Source organism: Cyprinodon variegatus, unplaced genomic scaffold (genome assembly GCF_000732505.1).
Source record: "Cyprinodon variegatus isolate N-32 unplaced genomic scaffold, C_variegatus-1.0 Scaffold1278, whole genome shotgun sequence".
Classification (NCBI taxonomy): Eukaryota; Metazoa; Chordata; class Actinopteri; order Cyprinodontiformes; family Cyprinodontidae; genus Cyprinodon; species Cyprinodon variegatus.
This window is the reverse complement of record NW_015151731.1, coordinates 121,919-145,975: the sequence shown is the minus strand read 5'-3', so window position 1 is coordinate 145,975 and position 24,057 is coordinate 121,919. Positions and strand designations below refer to the sequence as shown.

The 24,057-nt window shown below is 40.9% G+C and overlaps 1 long non-coding RNA gene across 1 annotated transcript in view; it reads right to left on the bottom strand.

Moving 5' to 3' along the window:
• Positions 1-13,423: 13,423 nt before the first annotated feature.
• LOC107102596 overlaps positions 13,424-24,057 on the bottom strand; it is a 28,547-nt gene continuing 17,913 nt past the window's right edge. Inside the window, exons 3-4 of the long non-coding RNA XR_001482135.1 lie at positions 23,873-24,007; positions 13,424-13,977 (exon numbers count right to left, since the gene is read on the bottom strand). This is a non-coding gene — a long non-coding RNA (uncharacterized LOC107102596). The remainder of the gene's footprint in view (positions 13,978-23,872; positions 24,008-24,057) is intronic.

The window sequence follows — 24,057 nt, the reverse complement described above, 5'->3', positions numbered from 1 at the left end:
GAAAGTTTTAAGCCTAGCCTTAAAAGTAGACAGGGTGTCTGCCTCACGGACTAAAACTGGTAGTTGGTTCCACAGGAGAGGAGCCTGAGAACTAGGCTTAAATAATACAGGTTATCATTTGTATTATTCATTATTTAATCTGTAAAAAAAAACTGCTGTTATTAGGTTGTGTGTGTTTTTCTTTTTAGCAAAAATGCTTTTAATTTAAAACTGCTTGTAGGTCAGGCTTTACAAAGTGTCTTATAAATCGTAATTTATACCTCAAACTATTGGAGAACAAAAAGTTGTGAACTATTAATGAATCAAACATGTTTGATTGGCAGTTTTATTGTTAGTGATGTAAGAAGCTGTTCAAAGAGAAACGCTATTTCTGACATTTTGAATTGAAAAAGTTTCCTAGATGGAAGAGAAACGTCTTCAAACTTGGAAACAAAGTCCAGAGGATTGTTTTTTTTTTACTTTTATTTGGAATGACTGACCTGGATGACTGAGAATCGTCACCAACACCTAAATTGTGAGGCCATTTTAAAAAGATGCATCTCCGTCTCTGTTTTGTTATAAAATCTGTATCAACAGTCAAAGGTTTACCAAAAAAAAACAAAAAAAAAACAGAAATTATTCACCAAGTTCTGATCAGTTAGATTATTTAAGAAACGTTGTTTTATAATTTGTTGTTTTAAAATACCTGTATTTAGAATTTTACGTGTTTAACCTGATCGGTTCAAGTAAACAGCATTAAATTCTGATTTCAGGAAACTGAGAAAAAATTCAGATCCTTGTTTCAGATTTTATTTTAAATTCAATAATAGTTAAATTTGTGGTTTTGTGTCCCTAAATTTCAGTGTAATTGAATTTTTGTGTCAGCCTGTTTGACCCTGTTTGGCATGTTGATGCGTTTCTGCCTGACCTGAGCTCATGAAAACACAACCCTTCCCATCCATCAACCATCTGGGGGCTTAGGACCCCCACCCCCCTCTACCACCACCACCACCACCACCACGCACACATAAACCCCACAGCATATATACTGTTTGACCCCCCCGCCCCCGCCCAGTTGAAGGATCCTTCTACATATAAAATCTTAATTTAAACTGTTTAAAAATCCAATAAATTCCAAACAAACAGCAAAACAGAACCAGACCCAAACAAAGACACACCTGGAAGATTCTTCATGGAATCTATCACCATGTTATAAAGAGCAATCATTGGTGGTCTGATCTACTGGCTGTAATATTCCAGGTGGGTTCATCCAGCTGTGACTCATTCATAGGAGCTCAGGAAGACGTTGAGTTCAGGCTGAGGAACTTATGGATTATTTTACACCTTCCCTCGTTTAGAGATTAGCTCTAATCCCTGATGGACTCAGGTATGTTAGAGTCACTGAGCTTTATGGGCTCTCTCTCCTATGATCCAGCTCTCTTTACCACCACACCTGAGATGAGCTGCAGCGTTGATAATGCTGGGTCCCTTTCACCCTCTGGCTTCATCTGCAGTCATCTTTGTGTGAAAGTATTGTAGTGGTGTAGATCTATATTGTATAAATCTAGGTAGGGATTTTCAAGGCTCAGAACAGATGACCCAGTTTTCAAGGCAGACAGACAGATTTCTGAAAAAGTGTTTATTTAAAAATGAGGGATTAGCAGTGGGCAGCTATGACGTCTAAGGCAGGAACCCCTGCAGGAGGGAAACTCAGGTCAGTGACCACGTCAATCTGATCCAAGGATATGAACCCGTGAGTCACTAACCTGTTCTTAAAGTTCTGTCCGCACCCAGAGGACACGGTTGGTTCCAGCCAGTCGGCTGCCGACACGTCACGGTGGACGCTGCCCAGAGAGTTCCAGGCGCTGCAGCCTTGAAGACTGAAGAACTGGCAGGAGATCAGATCCAACTAGAGGAAGGAAGGATGGATCATCAGGAGAGCGAAACCAAAGCTGGTGTTCAGGAAGTTCACAAAAGTCCAGACCAGATCAGAGATCTGAAGAGGTACTGAAGGAAAATCCAGGGAGGTGTCAGGAAGCAGGTTGAGATCTGCTAAACAGGAAGAATGCAGCAGGAGTCCGAAGACAGGTCAGACAAACAGATCAGAATGGGAACAGGCAGGCTCAAAGGTCCACAGGCGGAAAGTATCATGTAAACTTGTATCTTCATTGCTTCTTTAGCATTATGTCTTGGTTTTATGGAGTGCTTTGACCTTCAACAAGTGGAAGGTGCTTTAATCAGCTCAGACTTCATGGATGTTTCAAACATTAGAAGGAGCTGGAAAAGCTTTGTCTCCTGCAGGGATGCCTTGTGCAGCAAACCCACATGGCGTCGAGGTCACAGAGGTCGAGTCTGTTTGTTGTTGGTTTTTATTCATAACGGAGGCTAATTTCTGCTCTTTAAGGAACTATTGGACAACTTATTGAAAATCTCTTTAATGCTGGTTTTTGTGTTCTTAGCCGTTCCTTGTTATGGCCTCCGGAGAGCTGACTGATGAATTCAGAAGTTTAAAAGTATGAAGTCATTTAAAACGCTCTCCTTAGCAACGGTAAAAAGAAACTACTGCTTAGCCGGAAATAATTTAGGTTTTTATATTCAAACCAACCCTATTATTAATCAACTTTAACATGTTTTATCGTCCTTGTTATTCTCATCTTATAGCCTTGGTATTAAAAAGTTCTACATATATATGCATGAATGAGTCAGCGTTCAGCCTGCTGCATTTCCACACATGTTGTGTCTGGGACGGTTTTATTTGGGTGCTCAGCTGCTGCATACAGTAGAAAAGCACCTGAAACGCTGCAGCCTGCAGCGAGGAAGTGGGCCGTATGTTTGGGTCCGTCATGCAGACAGCTGGTGCCTGAGCAGCTGCACGGCTGCGGGTGGTTGAGAAAAAGCCCGTCCCCTATAAACCCAGGAGGGGCTGCTTCATCTGCTCAGCTGTTACCCACCCACCCCCACTGGCCCCCCCTCATATCCTTCCTATTCCCCGATGCTCCGTCAGCTGAAGGCTTTAGGGGAGACAGCTGGCCTGTGCTGCTGAGGGGCGGGGGGGTCTGCTGTCGATGCATGGAGGTTCATTAAAGACAAAGCAAATATTACATCACAACTGACCAGTTATTTATAAATCCATAAACAATCTCTCTAAGCACAATGATTAAAACATCCTCCTGCCCAAAAGTCCTGAATCTAATTATTTATCCTGAATGCAGCAATAAAGAGGAAGATTTCTACTCATTTATTTCATAAAGAAGTTTTATAAGGAAATTAGCATGAAACATATTGCTGAGTAAATGAGCGCACATCAAGCCAAAGCTTTACTATTAGAAAAAAGAAGTCATTATGACATCATTAGAAGCCACAAAGTCTTCATTAAACCATCTAATGTGTTATGATCATTTTTCCATTTTGTCCTGGTGTGTGCATTTTCACTTTTGAAAAAAAGAAAAAAAAAACAGCTTTTTATGTACATTTTTCTAATGGCGTTAATAATTTTAATACTTTGATTAAAAGAAAGCAGCCGCTCTGGAAAAGCAGCAACTGACCGACTTTCAGCCTCTGATGGGAGCAGAGAAGGTGGATGATGTCACAAGAAATACAAACCAGAGATTTTCAGCTGTAAAACTTTAAACCATAATTGCATCAAAGCGGCGACCCTTTAAAACTAAACTTAACTGTAACTTTAACAAACCTTCAGCTCCTGGAAGGCAGCTTTCAGCCGGGAAGAGTGGAAGCAAACTGATGAGAATAAAAAAGATTCTCAGAAGAGGAGCTAATTAAAAAAAGAAAAGGAAAACCATTTTCACAAGTAGAACTAAATAACATGATTAGGGTGGCAAAGAAAACAGACACTAACTATAAATGTGGCTGGTGAGGTCACAGGAAAACTAAGAGACTGAGGACGTAGAAAAAGACTAAAAGATTAAAAAATCTCAGTAAAAATCACTCAGTCAAAGCTTGATTCTTAAAACAAGGTTAAAAAAAAGAAAATCTATTCTCCAAATGAATATCTATAATACATTTTCTACATTGCACCTGAGTTAGACATAAGTTTATCTGCAGTTTTGTTTCAAATACAATTCTATTCAGTGTATTTCTATATCTCCAATTCACATCATGTCATCTCAGGTCACTTTATAGATCCAGTTCACCAGATCATCCAGTCAGATTGATTCAAAGTTTTCTATCTAAGGAAAACCAGCTGATTGCATCGACTCATTGACTCTTCAGCAATCCCTCACACTAAGCATGCTTGTAGCGACAGTGGAGAGGAAAAACTCCCTTTGAACAGGAAGAAACCTCCAGCAGAACCAGGCTCAGTGTGAGCGGCCATCTGCTGAGGCCCACTGGGGTTCAAGGAGACAGAAGCAGACATAGAAAAAGAAGCATAGATACAAAAGGCAACTGTCAACCAGCTCCACAGGCGGCCCCGTCCAGGAAACACACAGCCAGGCAGACGAGCTCCGAGCCAGCTCCCATGTCAGAGGATGAAGAGAGCACATCCAGTTAGTCACAGTCAGAGAAACAGGACTACACTGGAAAACAGGCCAAGCTCCAACATCTAGAAACAAAGGTGTTGATGGCAGCAGCACAGCTGATATTTCTCTCCAGGATGGAGTCACAGCCAAACAGGAACAGACCAGATGAAGCTACTATGAGAAAAAGCAGAGAGAGCAGAACGTTAGAGATTGAACTAACAGATTCTGCAGAGTGGGAGAATAGAGATAGAATGAAGCAGAATGATGAAAAAGGGGTCCCTATGTCCTCCAGCAGTCTAAGCCTATAGCAGCAGAACTATAGAGATAGATCAGGATAACCTGAGCCACTCTAACTAGAAGCTTTATCAAAAAGGAAAGTTTTAAGCCTAGCCTTAAAAGTAGACAGGGTGTCTGCCTCACGGACTAAAACTGGTAGTTGGTTCCACAGGAGAGGAGCCTGAGAACTAAAAGATCTGCCTCCCATTCTACTTTTAGAAATTCTAGGAACCACTAGTAAACCTGCAGATTGAGAGCGAAGTGCTCTGTTAGGAACATAAGGAACAATCAGATCTCTGATATCAGATGGAGCTTGGCCATTTAAGGCTTTATATGTGAGAAGGAGGATTTTAAATTCTATTCTGGATTTAACAGGAAGCCAATGAAGAGAAGCCAGGATAGGAGAGATATGATCTCTCTTTTTCATTTTCATCAGAACTCTGGCTGCAGCATTTTGGATCAGCTGAAGGCTTTTAACTACAGTTTATGGACTTCCTGATAGTAAAGAATTACAATAGTCCAGCCTTGAAGTAACAAATGCATGGACTAGTTTCTCAGCGTCACCCCTGGACAGGAGATTGCTCATTTTTGCAATATCCTTTTCATCTATCTGCCCTACATCACCTCCTCTGATGCTCTATCTGCCCTACATCACCTCCTCTGATGCTCTATCTGCCCTACATCACCTCCTCTGATGCTCTATCTGCCCTACATCACCTCCTCTGGGCCTCCTGCACTACAATCCTACTATCCTATAGTTATATTTCTCCTCTGGTCACTAATGGTGGCGCAACGTTTTGATCTGAAGGTGGAAAAGTTGAAGCTCCTGGGATTAACTGCATTGTATTATATGAAGCTTTATGTTGGGTGCCTGCAGGGTTGGGGGGGGGGAATATGGCCGTCACTGTCATCTGGTTATGGCTCCATCTGAGGGACGGCAGCCCATCTGCTCTGAGAACATGAAAGGTCGCTGGTGAGCATTAATGCTGGATTGTATCCATTCATTGTTTAATGACCATCTGGGTCAATTAATTAAGCGTTTGCTGAGTGTTTAATAGCACTTGGCTAATTTGAGCCTTGTGATTAATTCTGAGTCCCCAGTGGTGGAAATGACCCTTACTGGGATTAGGATCACAACAATGGATGACAGATGACTGACAGCGCAGAGTGGCTTTGGAAAGCTGTTTTGATGTTTGAATGATGGCGGCCTCTAAGGATGAAATGACCGCGTTGCTCATGGAGTTCCTACGGCAACCGGAACATATTGGAGCAGATCTGTGTTATCAGAGTGGGGTCATCAGGATAAACCGAAGCTGTGTTTGATGCCAAAACAAGGACACAAAAGGGTTAAAGATAAGGCTTTTATTTAGAACAGCTTGAGTGGATAAATATAACAGCAGCAGTAATGGTGCTTGGTTCATTCATTATAAAGTCATGTTACGGTGAAGTGAGTCTATTATTCATATTAATAAAAGTTCAATTAAAGAAACTAAAGATATTTGCTGATAATCCCCTCCGTTTTTTCCAACTGCAATTTAGATGTAAGAAAACATCCATTAAAAGTACAAGATTCAATTTTTCCCCAACAAAATGTAAAAAGTTAAACAATCAATGTTTGGAAATGAAAACATGTTAAAAAACAAGACATTGCTTTTATTTTTTTAACTTAAATAATTGTGAGCTGACAGTAAAGAGTGGCGTGACCTTTGCCATCCTTTCTGCTGTTGCATGCTGGGACAGCAGACTGAGCTGAAGGTGGCTAACAGACTTAGACTCAGCCTGAAGGTCAGGATGTTGAACAGGAGGAAATCCGGATGATTCTCCTCCTCATGATGTTCTGGAAGCAGAAGCAGTTCCAGTCAGAGACGCATTTCATCTAATAATGATAATAACTCAACTTTATTGATCTCAAAATGGGGAAATTCCCTCCCTGGATTTAACCCCTCCCCTTGGGGAGCAGAGGGCTGCCATGGTGCGGCGCCCGGAGAGCAGTGTGGGGTTAAGGGTCTTACTCAGGGACCCAGAGTGTCAGTCTGTGGGAGTGGGGCTCAAGGTCAGAACCTCTAACCAGTAGACCGCCACTCTGATGAGGTGCAGCCAGACCACGCCGCTCCACAGGGCGCCAGGACGCCGTTCCTGCCCGTGAGAGAGTTCATCTCTCTGACAGTTATTTCATTTCATCACTTATTTATTTATTTCATTACTTCACTAAGTGCAATGACACGGCCATGGTGCAATAAAGCTTATTTGTAACAGAGCAGTTTTGTAAAATGTAAATACTGTTGATCTATAAACTCTGATCCTTCTATTATTTTATTCTTATTATCTTATTATCTTATTTATCTCTTCTTGGCTCCACTGCAAGAAAAACATTTCCTGCAAGGATATAAAGTCATTGTTACTCTAACCAGTTTAACCAGTAGGTGGCAGTGTTGGTCCGCTGGAGGGGCCGCTGGTCCCCCAATGTATCTTCCCGCTGACGTCACCTTTATCCCTGTTTTTCTTCCCTATTTATTTTTATTTTTAACAGGAAATGACTATAAAAGGTCTCTCATTTGAAATGACATCGTCACCATTTAACCCACTAGTCTGTATCTTAATTCCACATAAAGTTTCATTTGAATTATAATATATTCTGTTTTTTGTTTTGAGCAAAGCTTCATTTGGAGCATTTTTCAGAGTTTTCCACTCATATATTCTGTGATGAGGAAAAACCAGCAGGTGGTTTCATCCTGCTGCTGTTTTCAGAGCAGTTTTCTCTATAAATTGCATTTTTCCTTTGTGATGCTGACCTCTGCCCCCCCCGCTGGATGCTCTGCTTCAGGCTCCTCCAGGGCCGCTGTCCTGCAGGTTTTCAATGTTTCTCAGCTTCAGCACAGCTGATTCTGATGATTGGAGGAAAACAAAAGCCTGTTAATCAGCTGAAGCAGGAAAAGCTCTAAAACCTGCAGGACAGCGACTTCGGACACCCTGCTCTACATCATCTGCTCACCAAAGTGTCATTACCTCAGTCAATAGCACCATCTGCTCAGCCGGGGCTCATGGTGGCTCCCAGGGGAACTTCAGGCCCTGGGAGTTTGAAAAGCTTGAATAAAATAAGAACAAATCTTCAGGGAAATGAAAATGATGGAGTGAATTACAATATTTGCTGCTCTGTGTGTGTGAGAGCATTGATGATGCATGTAGTTAGCATGACCTGGAGGTCGCTCAGGTGACTGTGCAGCTTCTTTCAGCAGGCCTGACTTTATGCATTCAGTGGTCTGCAGGATGCCTTTGAAGAGCAAATAGAAACATTAAATGCTCAGAAAGTAAATCAGGGTTTGTTGGATTTTCTTAGTTTTTACTCACAGTCTTCTGTTTTTGTTTCAGTCTTTATGTAACAAAAACGGATCGTTGCTAAATGTGTAGCAGAGTAAAACTGGTACTTCACTGGTTTTTCAAGAGATGTTTTCTTTCTGTGGTTTTCATGAGATGTTTGCATGTTCATTTTTTTCTGTTGTGTGACATGCTTCATGCTGTCAGACCAGTCCACTTTAAGTGTTTCCTTAATTCAGTCGGTTTGGCAGTGAGCTTGATAATTTAGCATTTAGCAAAAAATTATAATATATATATTTACCAAAACATGCACCGTTTCATTAATGTATAAAGTCATGCATGCAGTTAGGTTATCTTTGCTTGATTTATGGGCTGGTTTAAAGGTCAACTTTTAATGACTGTTTAATCTGAAGTGTGTGAAGTTTAGACCAAACAAACTAGATATTTTCATCATTGCTTCCCGTCAATTTATCTTTACAGGAATTACATTTGATTTTTTTTACATCTGCTTCCCAGAAACTTTCTGAACTTTGTATCCTTGGCTAAAACACCAACTTACCATTGCTGCCTTTTATTTGAAATTGCCTCTTTATCTCTAAAGCAGAGGTCTTCAACAGGGGGTCCGTGACCCCTAGGGGATCCGCGGAGGCACTGTGTGGGGGTCGCGAAACTTTTGGTTGATTCATTTTTTATTTTTTTTTTATATTCCCTCCTGAATTGAAATGTCTTTAAATCCACATTAACATGAATCCAACAGACTGTAGTAAACAGATAAATGGAGGCAGAAGATGTCTTTCAGTCATCAATGCTCACATTCAGCGACACACAGGAGCTCTTTGAAGCTGGGCACCGTTTCATTCACAACACCTGTCTCATCAACCAGGAATCAGAAATACTTTAATAATCCCAGGGAGGGATTACTTTAGTTACATTACTCCACCTGTAATGGAGTGACTATAGAACCAGTTTGATAGAACACTATTTCATACAATATATATAATTAGGGGGTTCCTGCTCCATCTTGTCATCAGTTTGGGGTCCTTGGCCTGGAAAACGTTGAAGATTCCTGCTCTAAAGGGTTGATTGATTTTTTTAAGCTAAGAACAATTAAATAAGTTTCATATCAATTAATTCTAAAAATTGGTTCCAACAAAGAGCTAAAAACGAATCTATTAAGTTCATTTCAAACATCATTTTACAGCAAATTTTTCTGATGCCAGTTTTGTTTCAAACAGGTTATAAAGGCTGTGGCTCAACCTTACTGTTCTGATTTTCAGAGGAAAGAATCAACATAATTTCCAGCAGGGGGCAACAGAGATCCACTTCCTCCTTCCTGTTAGCGGAGGAAATAAGGCTCTGTTCGAAATCCTGGGCTGCATCCTCCAAGGATCCTGGGAATCCTGGGAAAAGCGAGGATACATTGGACCCGTCCTTCAAAGCCACTCCTGAAGACCTTCTACGACTCTGTGGTGGCATCAGCCATCCTGTACAGTGTGGCCTGCTGGGGCAACAGCATCATTGAGATGGACAGAAAAAGACTAGACAAGATCATCAAGAGGTCCAGCTCAGTCCTGGGCTGTCCTCTGGTCTCTGTACAGCAGGTGGGGGACAGGAGGGCCCTGTCCAAACTCATGTCTATGCTGGACCATGAGGACCACCCCCTGAAGGACACTCTCTCTGCTCTGGAGAGCAGCTTCAGTGAAAGACTGATACACCTTCGCTGTATAACGGAGAGATTCCGCAGATCCTTTCTTCCTGCTGCTGTCAGACTGTACAGCCAACAATGCTAGCTCTGTATCAACCATATGTCCACCGTCACTTTACCTGTTATTATTGCATATCTATTGTATACTTCACTCATATTTATTTAACTCTGCAATAATTTATACAATCAATCATTTGCGCAGAGCTTTACTGTTGTCACTCTATACCAGTGTTTGTAACCTTAGCCTTAGCCATTTAACTGTTCACACCAAGTGTGATGGCCTTGTCTGTGTATACTTAATATATATTTTCTATATATTTTTAACATTTTTTATATTTTGTATTCTTTCTTTTTTCCTACTGTACTGTTCACTATGATGCAACGCTGCAATTTCCCCATTGTGGGACAAATAAAGGATTATCTTATCTTATCTTATCTTAAATCAGGCAAAAAGAAGGACGCATTTTAAGGCTGCATAACAAGGAGTCTTGGAATCCCACAAGACCTCGGCGCCGCGCTATGACGTAATCGGCCTTCGAATCTGGCCTTCTGAGGACGCAGCCCATGAATTCGGACAGGGCCCATATCTGAGCCTCTCTCTCTCCCAGACCCTATTATCATAGGCTTACCCCCCTCCAGCAGTACTCCAGGGCCTGATAACACACCTGGGCAGGTGTATAAGGAGTGGTCAGATCAGCTGGCTGGTGTCCTCACAGACATCTTTAACACCTGGCTGGACCAATCCATAGTGCCAGCATGCTTCCAGTCTGCCTCCATTATTCCAGTCCCAAAGGTCGCCTCCCTCAATGATTAGCGGCCTGTCGCTCTGACTCCCATCATGATGAAGTGCTTCCAAAGGCTGGTTAAAGAACACATCGTCTCCAGTCTGCCGCCAACATTCCACCCAGGTTGAATGTTATGAAGTAATTTAAGGAATAATTTCTCTGTTGTTAAAATAAAACTCTTGTTTTAATCATGTAAAGCTTTCATCCACTGATGCTTCTCTAAACTAAATAAATAAAAACACATTTATCATCCAAAGTTCCACAGAGGAAACGATCCGGCTGTAGAGGAGACACCAATGTTGGCTCACTGTGTTGAACTAAGGAGCAACTGGACCAACAGTGAGTTTCACACCACAGACACCAGGGAAACAGGTTTGTTGACACGCCAGATGTTTGGGACAGCAGACGGTCAACTTTGTTTAAACAGACCCATGATTTAGCAGATTGCTACACATCTTCATTTCCTCCAGCTCAGCTGACCCAAGAAGCATCAAAATAAATCAATGTAGATCCTAAATATAGAGAAAACAGAGCTGCTTTAAAGCCGTGCAGAGTAAGATTCTCCAGACAATCCAGAAAATTCAAGGTCCTTTACTGAAACATAATGTGACAGAAAAACAGGAACAAGTCTTATAAACTCTGCAGTTAAAAAGGGACATGTGGGAGAGTGGAAGGTGCTTAGATTAGACCAATCTATCTGTTAGCAAGGCTGTTTTCTATATTGTTTGATGCGCCTAACTTGATTTTGCTCATTATTTTTTCTTCTGTTCTCCAGTAAAATCACACTCTGTGCTGCCTTTGCTGTGAAAAGCTATTGCAATATATTTCAGGATACATTGGCGACAGGCTGCAAATTGTGTGAGTCATCCATAACGTGTGTGTGACAGAAATCGCATCACTCCTTTTTATTGCGTGCTTTGGGTGTGCAGGACTGTGTCACTACAACCTCAGAGGTCACTGCAGGAGGAGCTGCCCGGTTGGACCGCGACGCAGCCGCCTCATTCCTCAACTCTTCCGACTATTGTTTTCACCTGAAGTTAGATCAACAAACAAATATTTCCCAACTGAACAATGGCCCCTCAACACGTGGACAATCGCCATGGATACGTCTCAGACTGATGACAGCTTTACTGCCTGTGTGAGTAAAAGCTGCTCCATCAGACAGAGATTCCTGAAGGCGAAGCTGCTTCACTGCTCTCTGCATTTTCCTCTCAACAAGCTAAAGGTCAAACGGCTCCTCTTGTTGTGTCACAGCTGCGCTCACACACACACACACACACACACACATTACTGAATGTGTGTGTGTGTGTGTGTGTGTGTGTGTGTGTGTGTGTGTGTGTGAGAGAGAGAAAGAACATGGCAGGCATAATAACCAATGAGTCCTTAATTATAACCCATATTGGAAAACACTGGACATTTCTTTACTGGTCAGAACACATTCCCAGTTTTTAGTCATTGAAAGCCAGGATTATGCACCTGTAGGGAATTGATAAAATTTTCACATTTCCGATTCCCTTATGGATTCTGTGAAACTATGAACTTGGTAAGTTTACGGTGACATTGGTCTACCTTTTCCTGGGACGTTCTATCTCTGCCTGCCTCGGTGGAAACAGAAGGCAGTGAACGGGAGCTGCAGCCTCTGATCCAGCCAGGCTGCCCGTCTCCTCACAGTCATCTAAATCTAGAAAGCATCCATTTAATGAAAAAGCATTACTGTACAATTTTGGGAAATAAACTCATTAAACTCACAATAAACTCATCTCCCCCTGATTTCAATAAACGAGCGTCACCTTTCTCTATCTCCCTGAACTGCGGAGCAACTTGGTAGAATGTTAATGACCCCAAAGAGAGGAAGGAAACTGGTTTATTTCCAGAAATGATTCACTAGGAACCACATTAAGCTCAGCCAGTGGTTTAAAACTAGCTACTTCCCACCGGAGTTGCCTTCCATGCTGGTCGTAACTTTAGCTTCTGTCCATCAAAAACATGGCATTTGTTAAAGTCTACGCCATGTTGTGTTCGCAGGTGTTTCTGCATGTTGGATGTATTTCCTCCCGCAGATGTTGTTGCCTCTTTACATCCAAACTTTCGATCGGTTTACCCGATGGGACGCCATTTTTTTGGTTTGCTTTCCTAGACTTACACCTGGTCACGTCGTACTTGCTTACTGAATGCGGTGTGCGTAACTTGCGTAAAAAACGTGACGTAATTTACATAGAAACATGATGTGAGTCGTGCTGCCCAGAGCGGCTCTGGTGCTGCCTGGAATCGTTAAAAGAACCGCTAAGCAAGCTGCCAAACGGTGCCATGGAATTGGAACACATGGAACCGGTTCTGAACAGGAACCGGTTTTCGATTCCCATCCCTATGCACCTGCCTGATCTTAACCCCAAACACCTGTTTATCCTGGTCTGAACCCAAAGGCACCTGGGAGTAAATGGTCCATTTCAAATCTTAAAGCTGGTGGATTAAGATGATAAAGTAGCTTAGGGGACTGAAACCTCTAGTCAGTGATCTGGGACGGCATTTCCTCAACTCTTTTATTTTGGATTGCCCACTAGTTGTACTTCCTCTGGGAACTGTCTCAGTTATTCTTTGTTCTTATACTTTTAATAAAACATGACCAGTGGGAGAGTCTCTAAACAGTTAGGCATTAGTTAAGGTCAAGAGGACAATGTGATCTCACTGTTCCGTCATCTGACACGGATACACAAAAAAAAGCATTCAAGTCAGACTTTAAAAAGGGAAGATTTTCTGTAGCTTTAGGATTTATAAACCCAAAGTAAATATCAATTTTACCTGAAAAGATAAATGACTGCTTTAAAAAGTGCAAATGGATGGAAGAAGACTTTATTTTACAGCTGTTAAATTAATAAAAGGTGTTTTTCAGTTTGGAAAGGAGGAGGAATAAATATGAAGCTGGTTTTTCCTCAGTAATCATATCGGGTTTTTTTTTCAGAAAATCTAATCTAAGGTGAGAATTTGCCGCAGTAGCTGATCTAATTACTCACTCCATTCACCTGCTGTTCCCTCCCCGCTCTCTAATTACCATTCATGTTATCCACCTGCTCTGTCTGCTTTATATACGGTTCAGCCCAGCTACCGGGGCCAGATCATGATTCGTGTTACGTATTGTTGTTATTAGTTGTTGTTTGTTTGTTTGTGTTTGAGGTAAGTCCCTGGTTCATGTCCTGACTCTTGGGGGCCTGTGTGTTGAGAGGGTGTTTGTCTCCTGTCTCCTGATCGTGTCCCAGCTCTTCTCCTTGGAGCCTTTCGGGTTTTTGGCTCAGAGCGCGGGTGCAGACCGGTTTTAATTCATGAGATCCTGGGTCCTAGGAGGAGCCAGTTTAAAGTTCTGCAGTTCTCATGGTACCACGTCTTGTCTCTCTTCCTCTCTACCACTGGTGCACCTGTCTCCATCTGAGCATGTCTGTCTGACCTGTTGGTGGAATGAAGAGGAGAAGCAATCATATGAATTTGGTGTTCTGAGAAAGAGACATTTAAAACATGCAGATCAAGTTTCAGAGGGGAAAGGACTCTGAGGGCCAGACTTAGAAAGCACTTCATCAGTTAAACATTGTTTCTGTGAATGGCATTTATCAAAATAAGCCTAAAAGAGTTTCCCCCAAATCTGCTTCAAATGTTTTATTTTTTATTCCATTAATCACAAATGAGGCTGTGCAAGCAGGAAAAGAACAGTGAGGTTTAAGTCGAGCAGTAATTTGCTAAGGCCCAGTGCCATTATCAATGAAAGGTCCATCGGCTGGTAGCCGGGTCTGGGTATCTGGTTGCCCCTTGGTGGGATAGCGGTCCCATCCCGACAACTCTATCCTGAAATGAACAATACTGGAAACCTGCAGGATGGGAAAGTTTGACCGAATAAAGAACCGTCTAAAAACTTAAGAATATATGAAGTCATAGATTGCTAGATTTACAAAGTGAACCCTGGGTTCAAACCCACACATTAAGGCCCCGTCCACACGAAGTCAACCCCTGGCCTAAACGCACAAATTTTTCACCAAACCAGCCTCTCATCCATACGAAGCCGGCGTTTCGGGGGTCTGTAAACAATCTTTTTTTTATTCAGCCTTCAGAGTGGGAAGATTTTGAAACGCCGTTTTCGCGTTTCCATCTTTACGCTCTAACCGCATATTTTTTTTTACACGCATGCGTCATAGCGTCGTCTCTAAACACGCATGCGCGACCAGTATCACAACAACAATGGCGCCGTTGCTGCTCATGCTACTCACCCTGCTGTCGGGCTTACAACAGAATCTTCTTCTTCTGGAATATCTCCAGGAAGAACAGAGCAATATCGACCACATAGTTCAGCACCTGAATTTGACTGAACCACCAAAATGGACCCGCAGGGCAACCATGTATAAATATTAGTGCGCATGCCCAACATTTCGTCGCTTATTTTTGCTTTGGCACCACAGCGCCACTTACAGGCCTGGCATACATTTTGCAGCGTTTTCATGCATTCGTGTGGACGATCACATTTATTTTACGTCTCCGTCTTTACGACAAACGTTCTGGAAAATATCAGCGTTTTGTGTTCGTTTTGACTTCGTGTGGACGGGGCCTAAATACCACCATAAAAGGATCAACAACCGAGTGGGAGAGATATTCACTGTGACACTTTGAGGGTGTGAAAAATACAAACCAGTTCTTGCTGTTTTGAGAACCGGTCCTAACATCAAGGTTTCCTAAGAAGGAAAGCTGAAGTGGAAAAAAACTCTGAACTGGGATGGAGAAAAACCTTTTGGCTGCAACTTTTTCCTGTTAGTATCACACAGTGAAATATACCTTTTGAAGTCATAAGGAACTCTGTTTAGAAATCATTTGGGATTTTGGTAATTCTCCAACAGATCTATCCTTCTTCTGTGACAACTTTACCATCTGCAGGGAAAAGTCCCAGAAAGGAGGAAAAATCATCCAGAAAATCATCTTTTCCTTTTTCTCAACGAGCCTAAAACAGACGGAATACAGAGGAGAAACGTTTGTTTTCTATACGTTCATTGGAGGATTTTCATGTGGCCTTTTTGTTCTGTAGCCTCTTTAGAATATAAAACCTGCAAGAAATCACCTCAACTTCAATCTCTGCATTTCGTTCCTCAGAAAACACCCACTATCCTAATAAAGGAAAGTTTTCTACAATCCTGGATGATAATTTCCTCAGACTTCATTTTTTTTAGTTTTATAACTAATGGTAACAGCATCACATTTAACTCTGCATCTTCCTGAAAATCTATTTATTTTGGAATGTGGTGAACAACAAGTTGGGGCAGCACCTTGTCTGAATGAAACTGATTATTTTGATGGTTTTTATTTTTTTTTAAATACCAACAGGCCATAATGAAAATGAGCTTACATAAAACAAAACTAACGAGTCTATTTTCAAAATGTAAGGAATAGAAGAAAAAGTTGTCTAAAAAATAATGAGTATAGATTTCTACTGAAGGAAGGAAATAAATGCTCCATTTCCACGACCCTTTAGAAACCGTGCTGAGCTCGGTCAGATCACGGTGACCCAAGTAACTGCTGAGTGTAAATGACACACAAACTGAACAGGACCCAGGCTAACCGCGCTAACATGGTACTAGCTCATCAGTAGGGTTCGGCGCGGTTCAGTTCAGGCGCGGTTCTCTGATATCAAAGAGCGCATAAGCAGACCGTATCATCCCCTTACAGTCAGCCTCTGTTATCAGGAAATTTCAGACATGCATAAAAATGCTAGCTTCCCTGCCGCGCTACACGGTTTTCCAGTGATGATTCTGCTTAGCAGTGCAATGATTCCTGCGTGTGGAAGCCCTGATAAGACGATCATTTGTCGTATCCACTTCCCAACAGGCGCCGCCATGTCGGTTTGCTTGTTTCTCTCTAGAGAGCAGTAGTACTGCAGATCGCCACTAGGAGGCGAGGAACCGTGCTAGCGTGGTGTTTAAACGGTGGTAAGGAACCGAGCTCGGTGCGGTTAAAATGGGGCTAATATATTTGGACTTTGTTACTTGATGCTTCTGATGATAACATTTTCCTTCATGTTTGAAACACTATTTATTCATTTTTTACAGCACCCTAAGTCAAACCTTTTTGTGGCTCCAGCTCTGGCGCTCAGCAGCCTCTGAGCACCTGGACCACCATGGCCTCATGTGGCCGATGGCTGCGCTGATGGCCGTGCTCTCAGAAACCCTGCTGACATCACACCCTCATTTTGCACAACGTTCCTCTTTATGAGGTCTTTCATGTTCAGTGGGCCATGTCACGGGTTTAGCTATGAGCTCATTTCTGAGACGGCCTCCAAGGCATCTTTAATTTGGCCCTAGGATCCAATTATTTAACCCAAGAGGAGGTGATGTGTTTATGTGTTGCTCATTTGAAGGAAGTCTGTAGATCCTGGATATGAGCAAGTTTACCATAGTAGCATTTGAACAGAGGAGCCTCTTGTTTGACGTTGTCAGGGACAGTGGGATATTATTTGATGCTTCTTTATAGTTTAGACCAGAGCTGATATTTGTGGGTGCATGTCGATATGATGAAATGGCAGGAAATTAATTCTACAACCCACTGATATAGTTATCTTTTCATTTATTTTATCTTAGATAAATGACCAAACAATGATGATTGTTTAATGTTTGCTTTGATTTTGGACCCTTTTGGAGAACTTGTTACCTTCTAACCTCGATAAACTGCAGATCTGAATATATACTGAAAAAAAAAGAACAATATATTTTCTGCAGGTCAGATAAATAATTTAATGGGTCCCATTCCATGCACTGGTTCCATCAGTTTGCCTTTTCCCCTCCGCCATCAGACTGCTGAACTGATAAAAAAATAAAAAATAAATCAAGTCCCTGACTCTACATCTCACTGATAACACCAAACTGAAAAAAAAGCTAAAAAAAAAATATATGTTTTTTTACAACACATTTGCAGCATATATATTTGTCTTGCAAAGCTCTGAACCCCCACATCAATGTTTACCGCTGATCACTGCTGCACTTTAAGGAATGAAATTATTTATTTACGGCCTTAAAGCTGAACTAAAGCAAATTTCATTTTATATACACTCTGTTAATATAATATGACAGTTAAGTTTTATTAACGTCGCATTAAGTACAGTTTATTGTCTATTTCAGGCATCGTGTTAAACCTTCAGAAGGTGTTTTAATATAACTAACTTCAGCGTGTTTGACCGTCCAATCACAGAGCAGATTCAGTAGATTAGATTTAGATCACTTTTATTGTCATTTATTATATAGAAAATGAATGTTTGTTTCGGACAGCTTTCAGAGGGAAATTAACATTTCCAGTAATTTAATACTAGAACTGTTTTATCTCACTGAAGAATCACTCTGGGACTTAAAATTAATGTTTATTCATTGATGGACAAAGAATCCTGATGAGGAAATCTCAACATGTAACTTTTTAACAGAACATTACTTAGAAACTATTCCATCAACCAGGTTAGCAAACGGTTAATGAGCTAAAACTTTCCCTTCCCACCCGATTCCCGCCTGAAAAGAAGGGATTAATCATTGACCAATGACATCAACCTAGAAATGTGGACCTTGACCTTATGACTCAACTTCACACAAGCAAAAGCAAACATCCCTAAACTCTGTTGACTCGTTAAGGCTGCAGCAATGTCTTCACCAAAGTGTTTGTTTCATTTCCATAAGTTCTGTTCTTCTGCCTCAGATTGACTAAACCTGCCGCTGCTCCGTTTCATTTCCCTTTCAGGAGACGTTTCCTTGAACTCCAAGGGATTAGAAATCACACATAACTTTTGAGTGTTTAACACATCGTTTCTATTTAATGCTGCTTTCCATAATTCAATTCAATTCAGTTTATTTATATAGCGCCAAATTCACAACACATGTCATCTCAAGGCACTTTACAGATCAACCAGATCATCCAGTCAAATTGATACAAAGTTTTCTATCTAAGGAAAACCAGTTGATTGCATAGTGGCATCAATAAATAGGAAAGAAAAGCTGTTTAGAGATTGATCATAAAATTCTCCCTCTGCATCGACCGCCTGAAAATGGCCGACATAAAACCCCCACATTAATGGGAGAGCGCCATTAGCCAAGGAGGTGAAATGACATCATCCCTTTGGGGGCAGACGGTGATGCGGGGGCGGGGCAATAGCAAGGCGTACTTCCATGTTTAGTCTTTGGCAGCAAGATGTGGGTGTGACGGGGCGATCTGGGTGTTTGTCAGTGTAAGCAGGGGTGAGTGGGTCTGGGGTGAGTGGGTCTGTGGGTGAGTGGGTCTGGGGGTGAGTGGGTCTGGGGGTGAATACATTCCATCACATCTTGGCTGTGTGTGGATTGTAAGTGATTCACCCCCCCTCCCCCCACCCCAGGTGACCTTCCTGCTCTGTCTCCATTTTCCCGCCAAATTTCCCCTCATTGTTTGTTTTTCTCCTGCCCCAGCGGCGTGAGCACTTGTCCTCCTGACATCTCTCCTTTTTCTTGTCTTTGCAGCCATTCTATCTCTTTTGACCTTTGACCCCATTGCCCTGTTGACACTAAAGGCCAAAAGAAGCAAAGGAGAACTCCTCGTGCCTCAAACAGGAAAAAAAAATGGAGGAAAAAAAACCATCTGGTTTTGGACGTTTAGTTTGGAAAAATTACAGAATTAGAAAAAAAAACCCAAGCTTGTTTTTCATTGTTTTATTGTCCCTCTATAACCTGAATATCTTTACATCTAAAGAGGTGTTTTTATATTCACTAATATAAGCACATAAATTTAAAAAGGTGAAGGTTTTAAATTCTTGCTAATATTTAATAAAAATTAAATGTACTGGTATTGTTTTCTCATGCCCTGCATGCATTTATATATTTATATTTTAAAGATTCAAGAAGAAGAAATGTTAAAATAAGCATTAAGTGAAGAATAGTATTGGAGGATTGATTCAAAATGAAAGCTCACAAAATTTCTCTATCATTAAAATATTTTCATTAATCTCAGCATTTCAGTAATTAATGCCCGATCATCGCTTCAATCTGAAAAACTCATCGAAAGAAAAAGACCATTAGAAGAATTTTATTCATACAATTATTTCAAGACGCTCAGACCCCGGCAGGAAACATTACAGCTGAATCTTTAATATGCATAAGCAGGGGTGTGAGAACAGGGCTGTTTCCCCCCAGGCCTGAAACTGGTGGTGGAGTGGAGATAGATGGAGTTGGTCAGTCTGTAGACTGCTGGTTGGAGAGACGGTCTGCTGAGCTTTATGGGGAGATCCAGTGGACTGCGTGATACTAGAGCTTCACTCAGGGACCTGGAAGATGGAAGTCCAGCTGGATAACACAGGTTGAGAGAACCTGTCCATGATGAGCAAGCATGAAGCGACAGTGGAGAGGAAAAACTCCCCTTTGGGAAGAAACCTCTGGAAGAACCAGGCTCAACATGGCGGTCTCCTGCCGGACCGTTTGAAATTAGACAGGGAACGCAGTGAGAGTCCGAGAGGAATGACGCTCTGATGAAGCTTTAGCCACGATGGTGGAGGGGGGGCTGGAAGGGGGAGGAAATGATGGCGTCATAATCAGATACAGGCCAACCACTGCCTGTGCTTGGCTGGTTAGCAGACTGAGTTGTGGATTTGAAGACCTTTTTAGATGAGCTCTGGATGCTGATTGGCTTCATGGAGGTGCCGTTCATAGCTGATTGGTCATCATCAGAGGCAGATGATCCTCTGATGATGAGGGCAAGTAATTTAGTTTCTTTAGTTGAACTTCCGCCTAGGCGTCATTTACAGCAGGTGTAAAAGCCTTTATTGGTGTTATGGACACTAAACTATGATAGATTTTTTATTATTTTTTTAGCATACTCAGGCTGATGCAACACATAAAAACTATTTTAGTAAAAAAATGGAAGTAGTAGTTATTTTAAATCCTAAATGACAGAAACTCATGATGACGTCCACATCTTATAAGCTGCATTATACAGATTCCTCAGAAAACCGCCACGACTGCCTTATAATGCCATGATATTTTAGAACTTAGCTTAAAAAAATATTAACTAAAATATCAAAAGTGAATAAAGACAAAAACTTCATTAGATGCATAAAGTTTTTCCTCTCAATGTCAACAAACCAACATGGAGATAATAGAAATAAGATCTTCAAAATTAGACAATTATAGTTTATTAAGTGTTGAGTGCAGAGACAGTTGAGCAAATAGATAATGCTGATTGAGTAAGGAGAAAGCTGTGCACTATATATATATAGATATATATATATATCTATATATATATATATATATATATATATATATATATATATATATATATATATATATATATATATATATATATATATACACACATGCATAAAGAGAGAAAAATTTAGCAACGAAAAGTTCGTTATAAAGTGAAGGACATTGCTCGTCACCTTACTGTTGTAAGACCGCAACAGAAAATCTTTCCTATGCATTGAAAATACATACTTTTGTATTTCAAAATTCTATTTTTTTCAGATCTTGCTAAAGAGACAATAGTATAAATGTTTAAAACTTAAGTGCCAGTACTATCTGATGGGAGAAAAATGAAACGGTTTATCTATGATAAGGACTTGGTTGATGGCAGGAAACATTAATCCTGTAACTCTGTTCATGATGTTAGTCTCTATTGGATTTTATAAAAGCCAGTTTAGCTCGCAGGCCTGAATCTTTCTCTGCTGGATTTCTGACTTGAACCTTGGGAGTTAGACTTCTGAGAATAAAGAGAAGTCACCATTATCTCCTGGTAAAGTCCATGCAAGTGGGCATGGATGTCCTATTGTGCCGCTACCGCCCTTTTCTTACAGAGCGGCTTTTGCTTTTTAAGCAGAATAACTGAGACTGCCAATGACTGTTATCAGTTTTGTTTTACACAATAACAGACTAAATGCCGGCTTAGTTGAGAACCGCTGAGAATCTGAAATCTACCATCTCTTATGTTATGTAAATAAGCTCAGAAATATCTGCCTTTGCTTGAGACACAGAGAAAAGAGCTACTGTAATTGTAGGGATTAAAGACTTATCTACCCATAAATCCATGGAAATAAACCACAGAAAGACATAAAACGACACACAGATACATGCAAATGCTTTTAAATGAGCTTCATATTCTCAGCAGCATAATAAGTCAACAATGCTGGTCACACAGCGGCGCACTGAGCCTCTCACAGCAGTCCCATAATGCTCACTCTTAGAGACACTCTTTACTTGTTTGAAAGAGGACTGAATAATCTTGACCTCCAAAGTTCGCGAAAGACGCACGAGTGCCTGTTGTATGATGTCATGCAGTTCAAAGGGCAGGATTGTGATGCCTCGTCATACAGACTGGCTGTGGCCTTCAAACAGAGCCTTTGGCTCGACCCTCCTGACCTGCTTCAGAGCTGCATGGATGTTGACATACAAGGATCTGAAAGTGCGAAACAGAAGAAATCGCTTGTTTCTCATCCGTCAAACTAAACTTGTTTCTGTTTTTGATAAAGAGAAATTACTGCAGAGATGAAGCTGAAAAAGTCAAACAAAAGAATGAAATACCTTCAGAATCCGAGGCGTCTGAAAGCGCAGCATTTTGTAGTCAAATCGATTTAGTGCTTTAATATTGCTAGATATTCTATTCAAAGAAAGAAAATGCACCTAGATTTCTAACTAGTTTAACAGGACTGAAGTTTACTTTTTTATTTTCAGTTTGAACTGAAATGTCCTTAAATTTTAGAAGTATTTTATACATTTCTATATATTTTTTAATATCCTCATCCTGATTCATATTTCTTCAAGGCTAAAGTGAACTACGGCTTTTAAAGAGACTTCCACCCGCTTTAAAGCTCATTGTCAGAATAGAAATAAACAGTTTTATCCACTAAAGTATCATTTATATCAGACATGCATTTGAAATCTGACAATGAATTTAGAATCGTCTTCATTTCTTCCAATTATCCGCTAACTGACGCGGTTCTTCTTTCTATTTAAATTCTGAGGAGATTTTGATGACATCAAACAGAAATCATTAAATATTTAATCCTCTTTTTTATACTTTAGTGTTCATTTAAGCATCCTGCTCTACCAGATTGTTTTAGAAATACAAGTGAAAAATCCTAATTATAAGTTATCTTCTTGACAATATAGAAGGGAAAACTTTTAAAACAAGCGCGGCCCTAATAACAATCAATAAGAATTAATATAGAATCTAAAGAAAGGTGCAAATCAGTATCAGGCAGAAAGATAAGAGTCTGAGCAATGGGAAGGACAGGGTGTGTCTCGGCTGTCCCCGTCCTACAGAGTCTTATTGTCCTCTGAGCTCTCCACATGTCAACAATGGCTCTGAGTGGCAGAGAGCTCCCAAAAAACCTGAAGCTCAGCAATGGTGTCTTTGTTTCTTTGGCTTATATTGTGGAGGACAAAGAGCGCTGTGCAATGAGTGTGTGTGTGTGTGTGTGTGTGTGTGTGGGGGGGGTTAGTATGGGAGTGTTGTTTTACAAGCAACCGCTGCACATCGGAGGGAAATGGGCAACAGAAGGAGGGAAAAGCTGCTAGAAGTTACATTGAAAGCAACCAGTGAATAAAAGACTTTTTCAATATTAGTGAATTAACTGGTTTATCTGAACTCTTCTCATTTGAACCACTTATTTCTTTTCCTTTTTAGAATAACTCTGATCTATTTTTATGCTCTCTAATGTTTATTTTCAGGTGGATGTGATCTATGGTCAGCGATAAGAGGATTTTACTGACTGAGACGCATCATTTACATTTTTTTACCTTGCTTAGCAAAGCAGGATAGATACGACATGAAGGGATTGCTGTCAAACATTAGAAATTCCTCTAGTGTGAGAGAGCTTTGCTTTAGACAACATGCTGACATAACAAGCTACAAAAAAGTGGTAAAACCTGAAGAGCTTTAGTTGTTGTAATGTTTTTCTGTTAGTGATGATGACACACATCTATCAGCGTGAAGCTCTGGAAAAAATCCAAATCTAGGAAAGTCAATGTTTCTCAAATCAAATCAAATCAAATGCATTTGTTCTTGAACTGAGGAGGTGAGAGAAACACTGGAACAAAACAATTTACATTTAAAATGAGAAAAAACAATTGCATTGTCTTATTTCATGTGCATATTATCTAATTATCTTATTTTAAGGGTAAAAATGCTCATTCCGTTGGCAGATCATCTTGCAGTGTGCTTTGTTTTCTTGTAGTGGCCTGCATGAAGGGTGGAGATGAACTATGGTCACTGATTTCTAACAGAGGAGGAAGAACAACGGGCCGCTGCTAAACACTGGAAAACCACTGTCATTATGGAGCCTGGAAATCCAGGTGGTCTCCATATAGAAGTACCTCAGACTGGTTGGTCCAGGCAGAACAAAGCAGACTCCTCAGGTGTTCTGATGAGTGTAGAGGCAGGATTTTCCTCTTCTATCAGTCAGTTATGGCCGCAGCGCTGCTCTGTTAGTCTGCTGGGGAACAGCATCACTAGCAGGGATAGGAAGAACAGATACGTTCATCAGGAGGTGTGCAGCAGT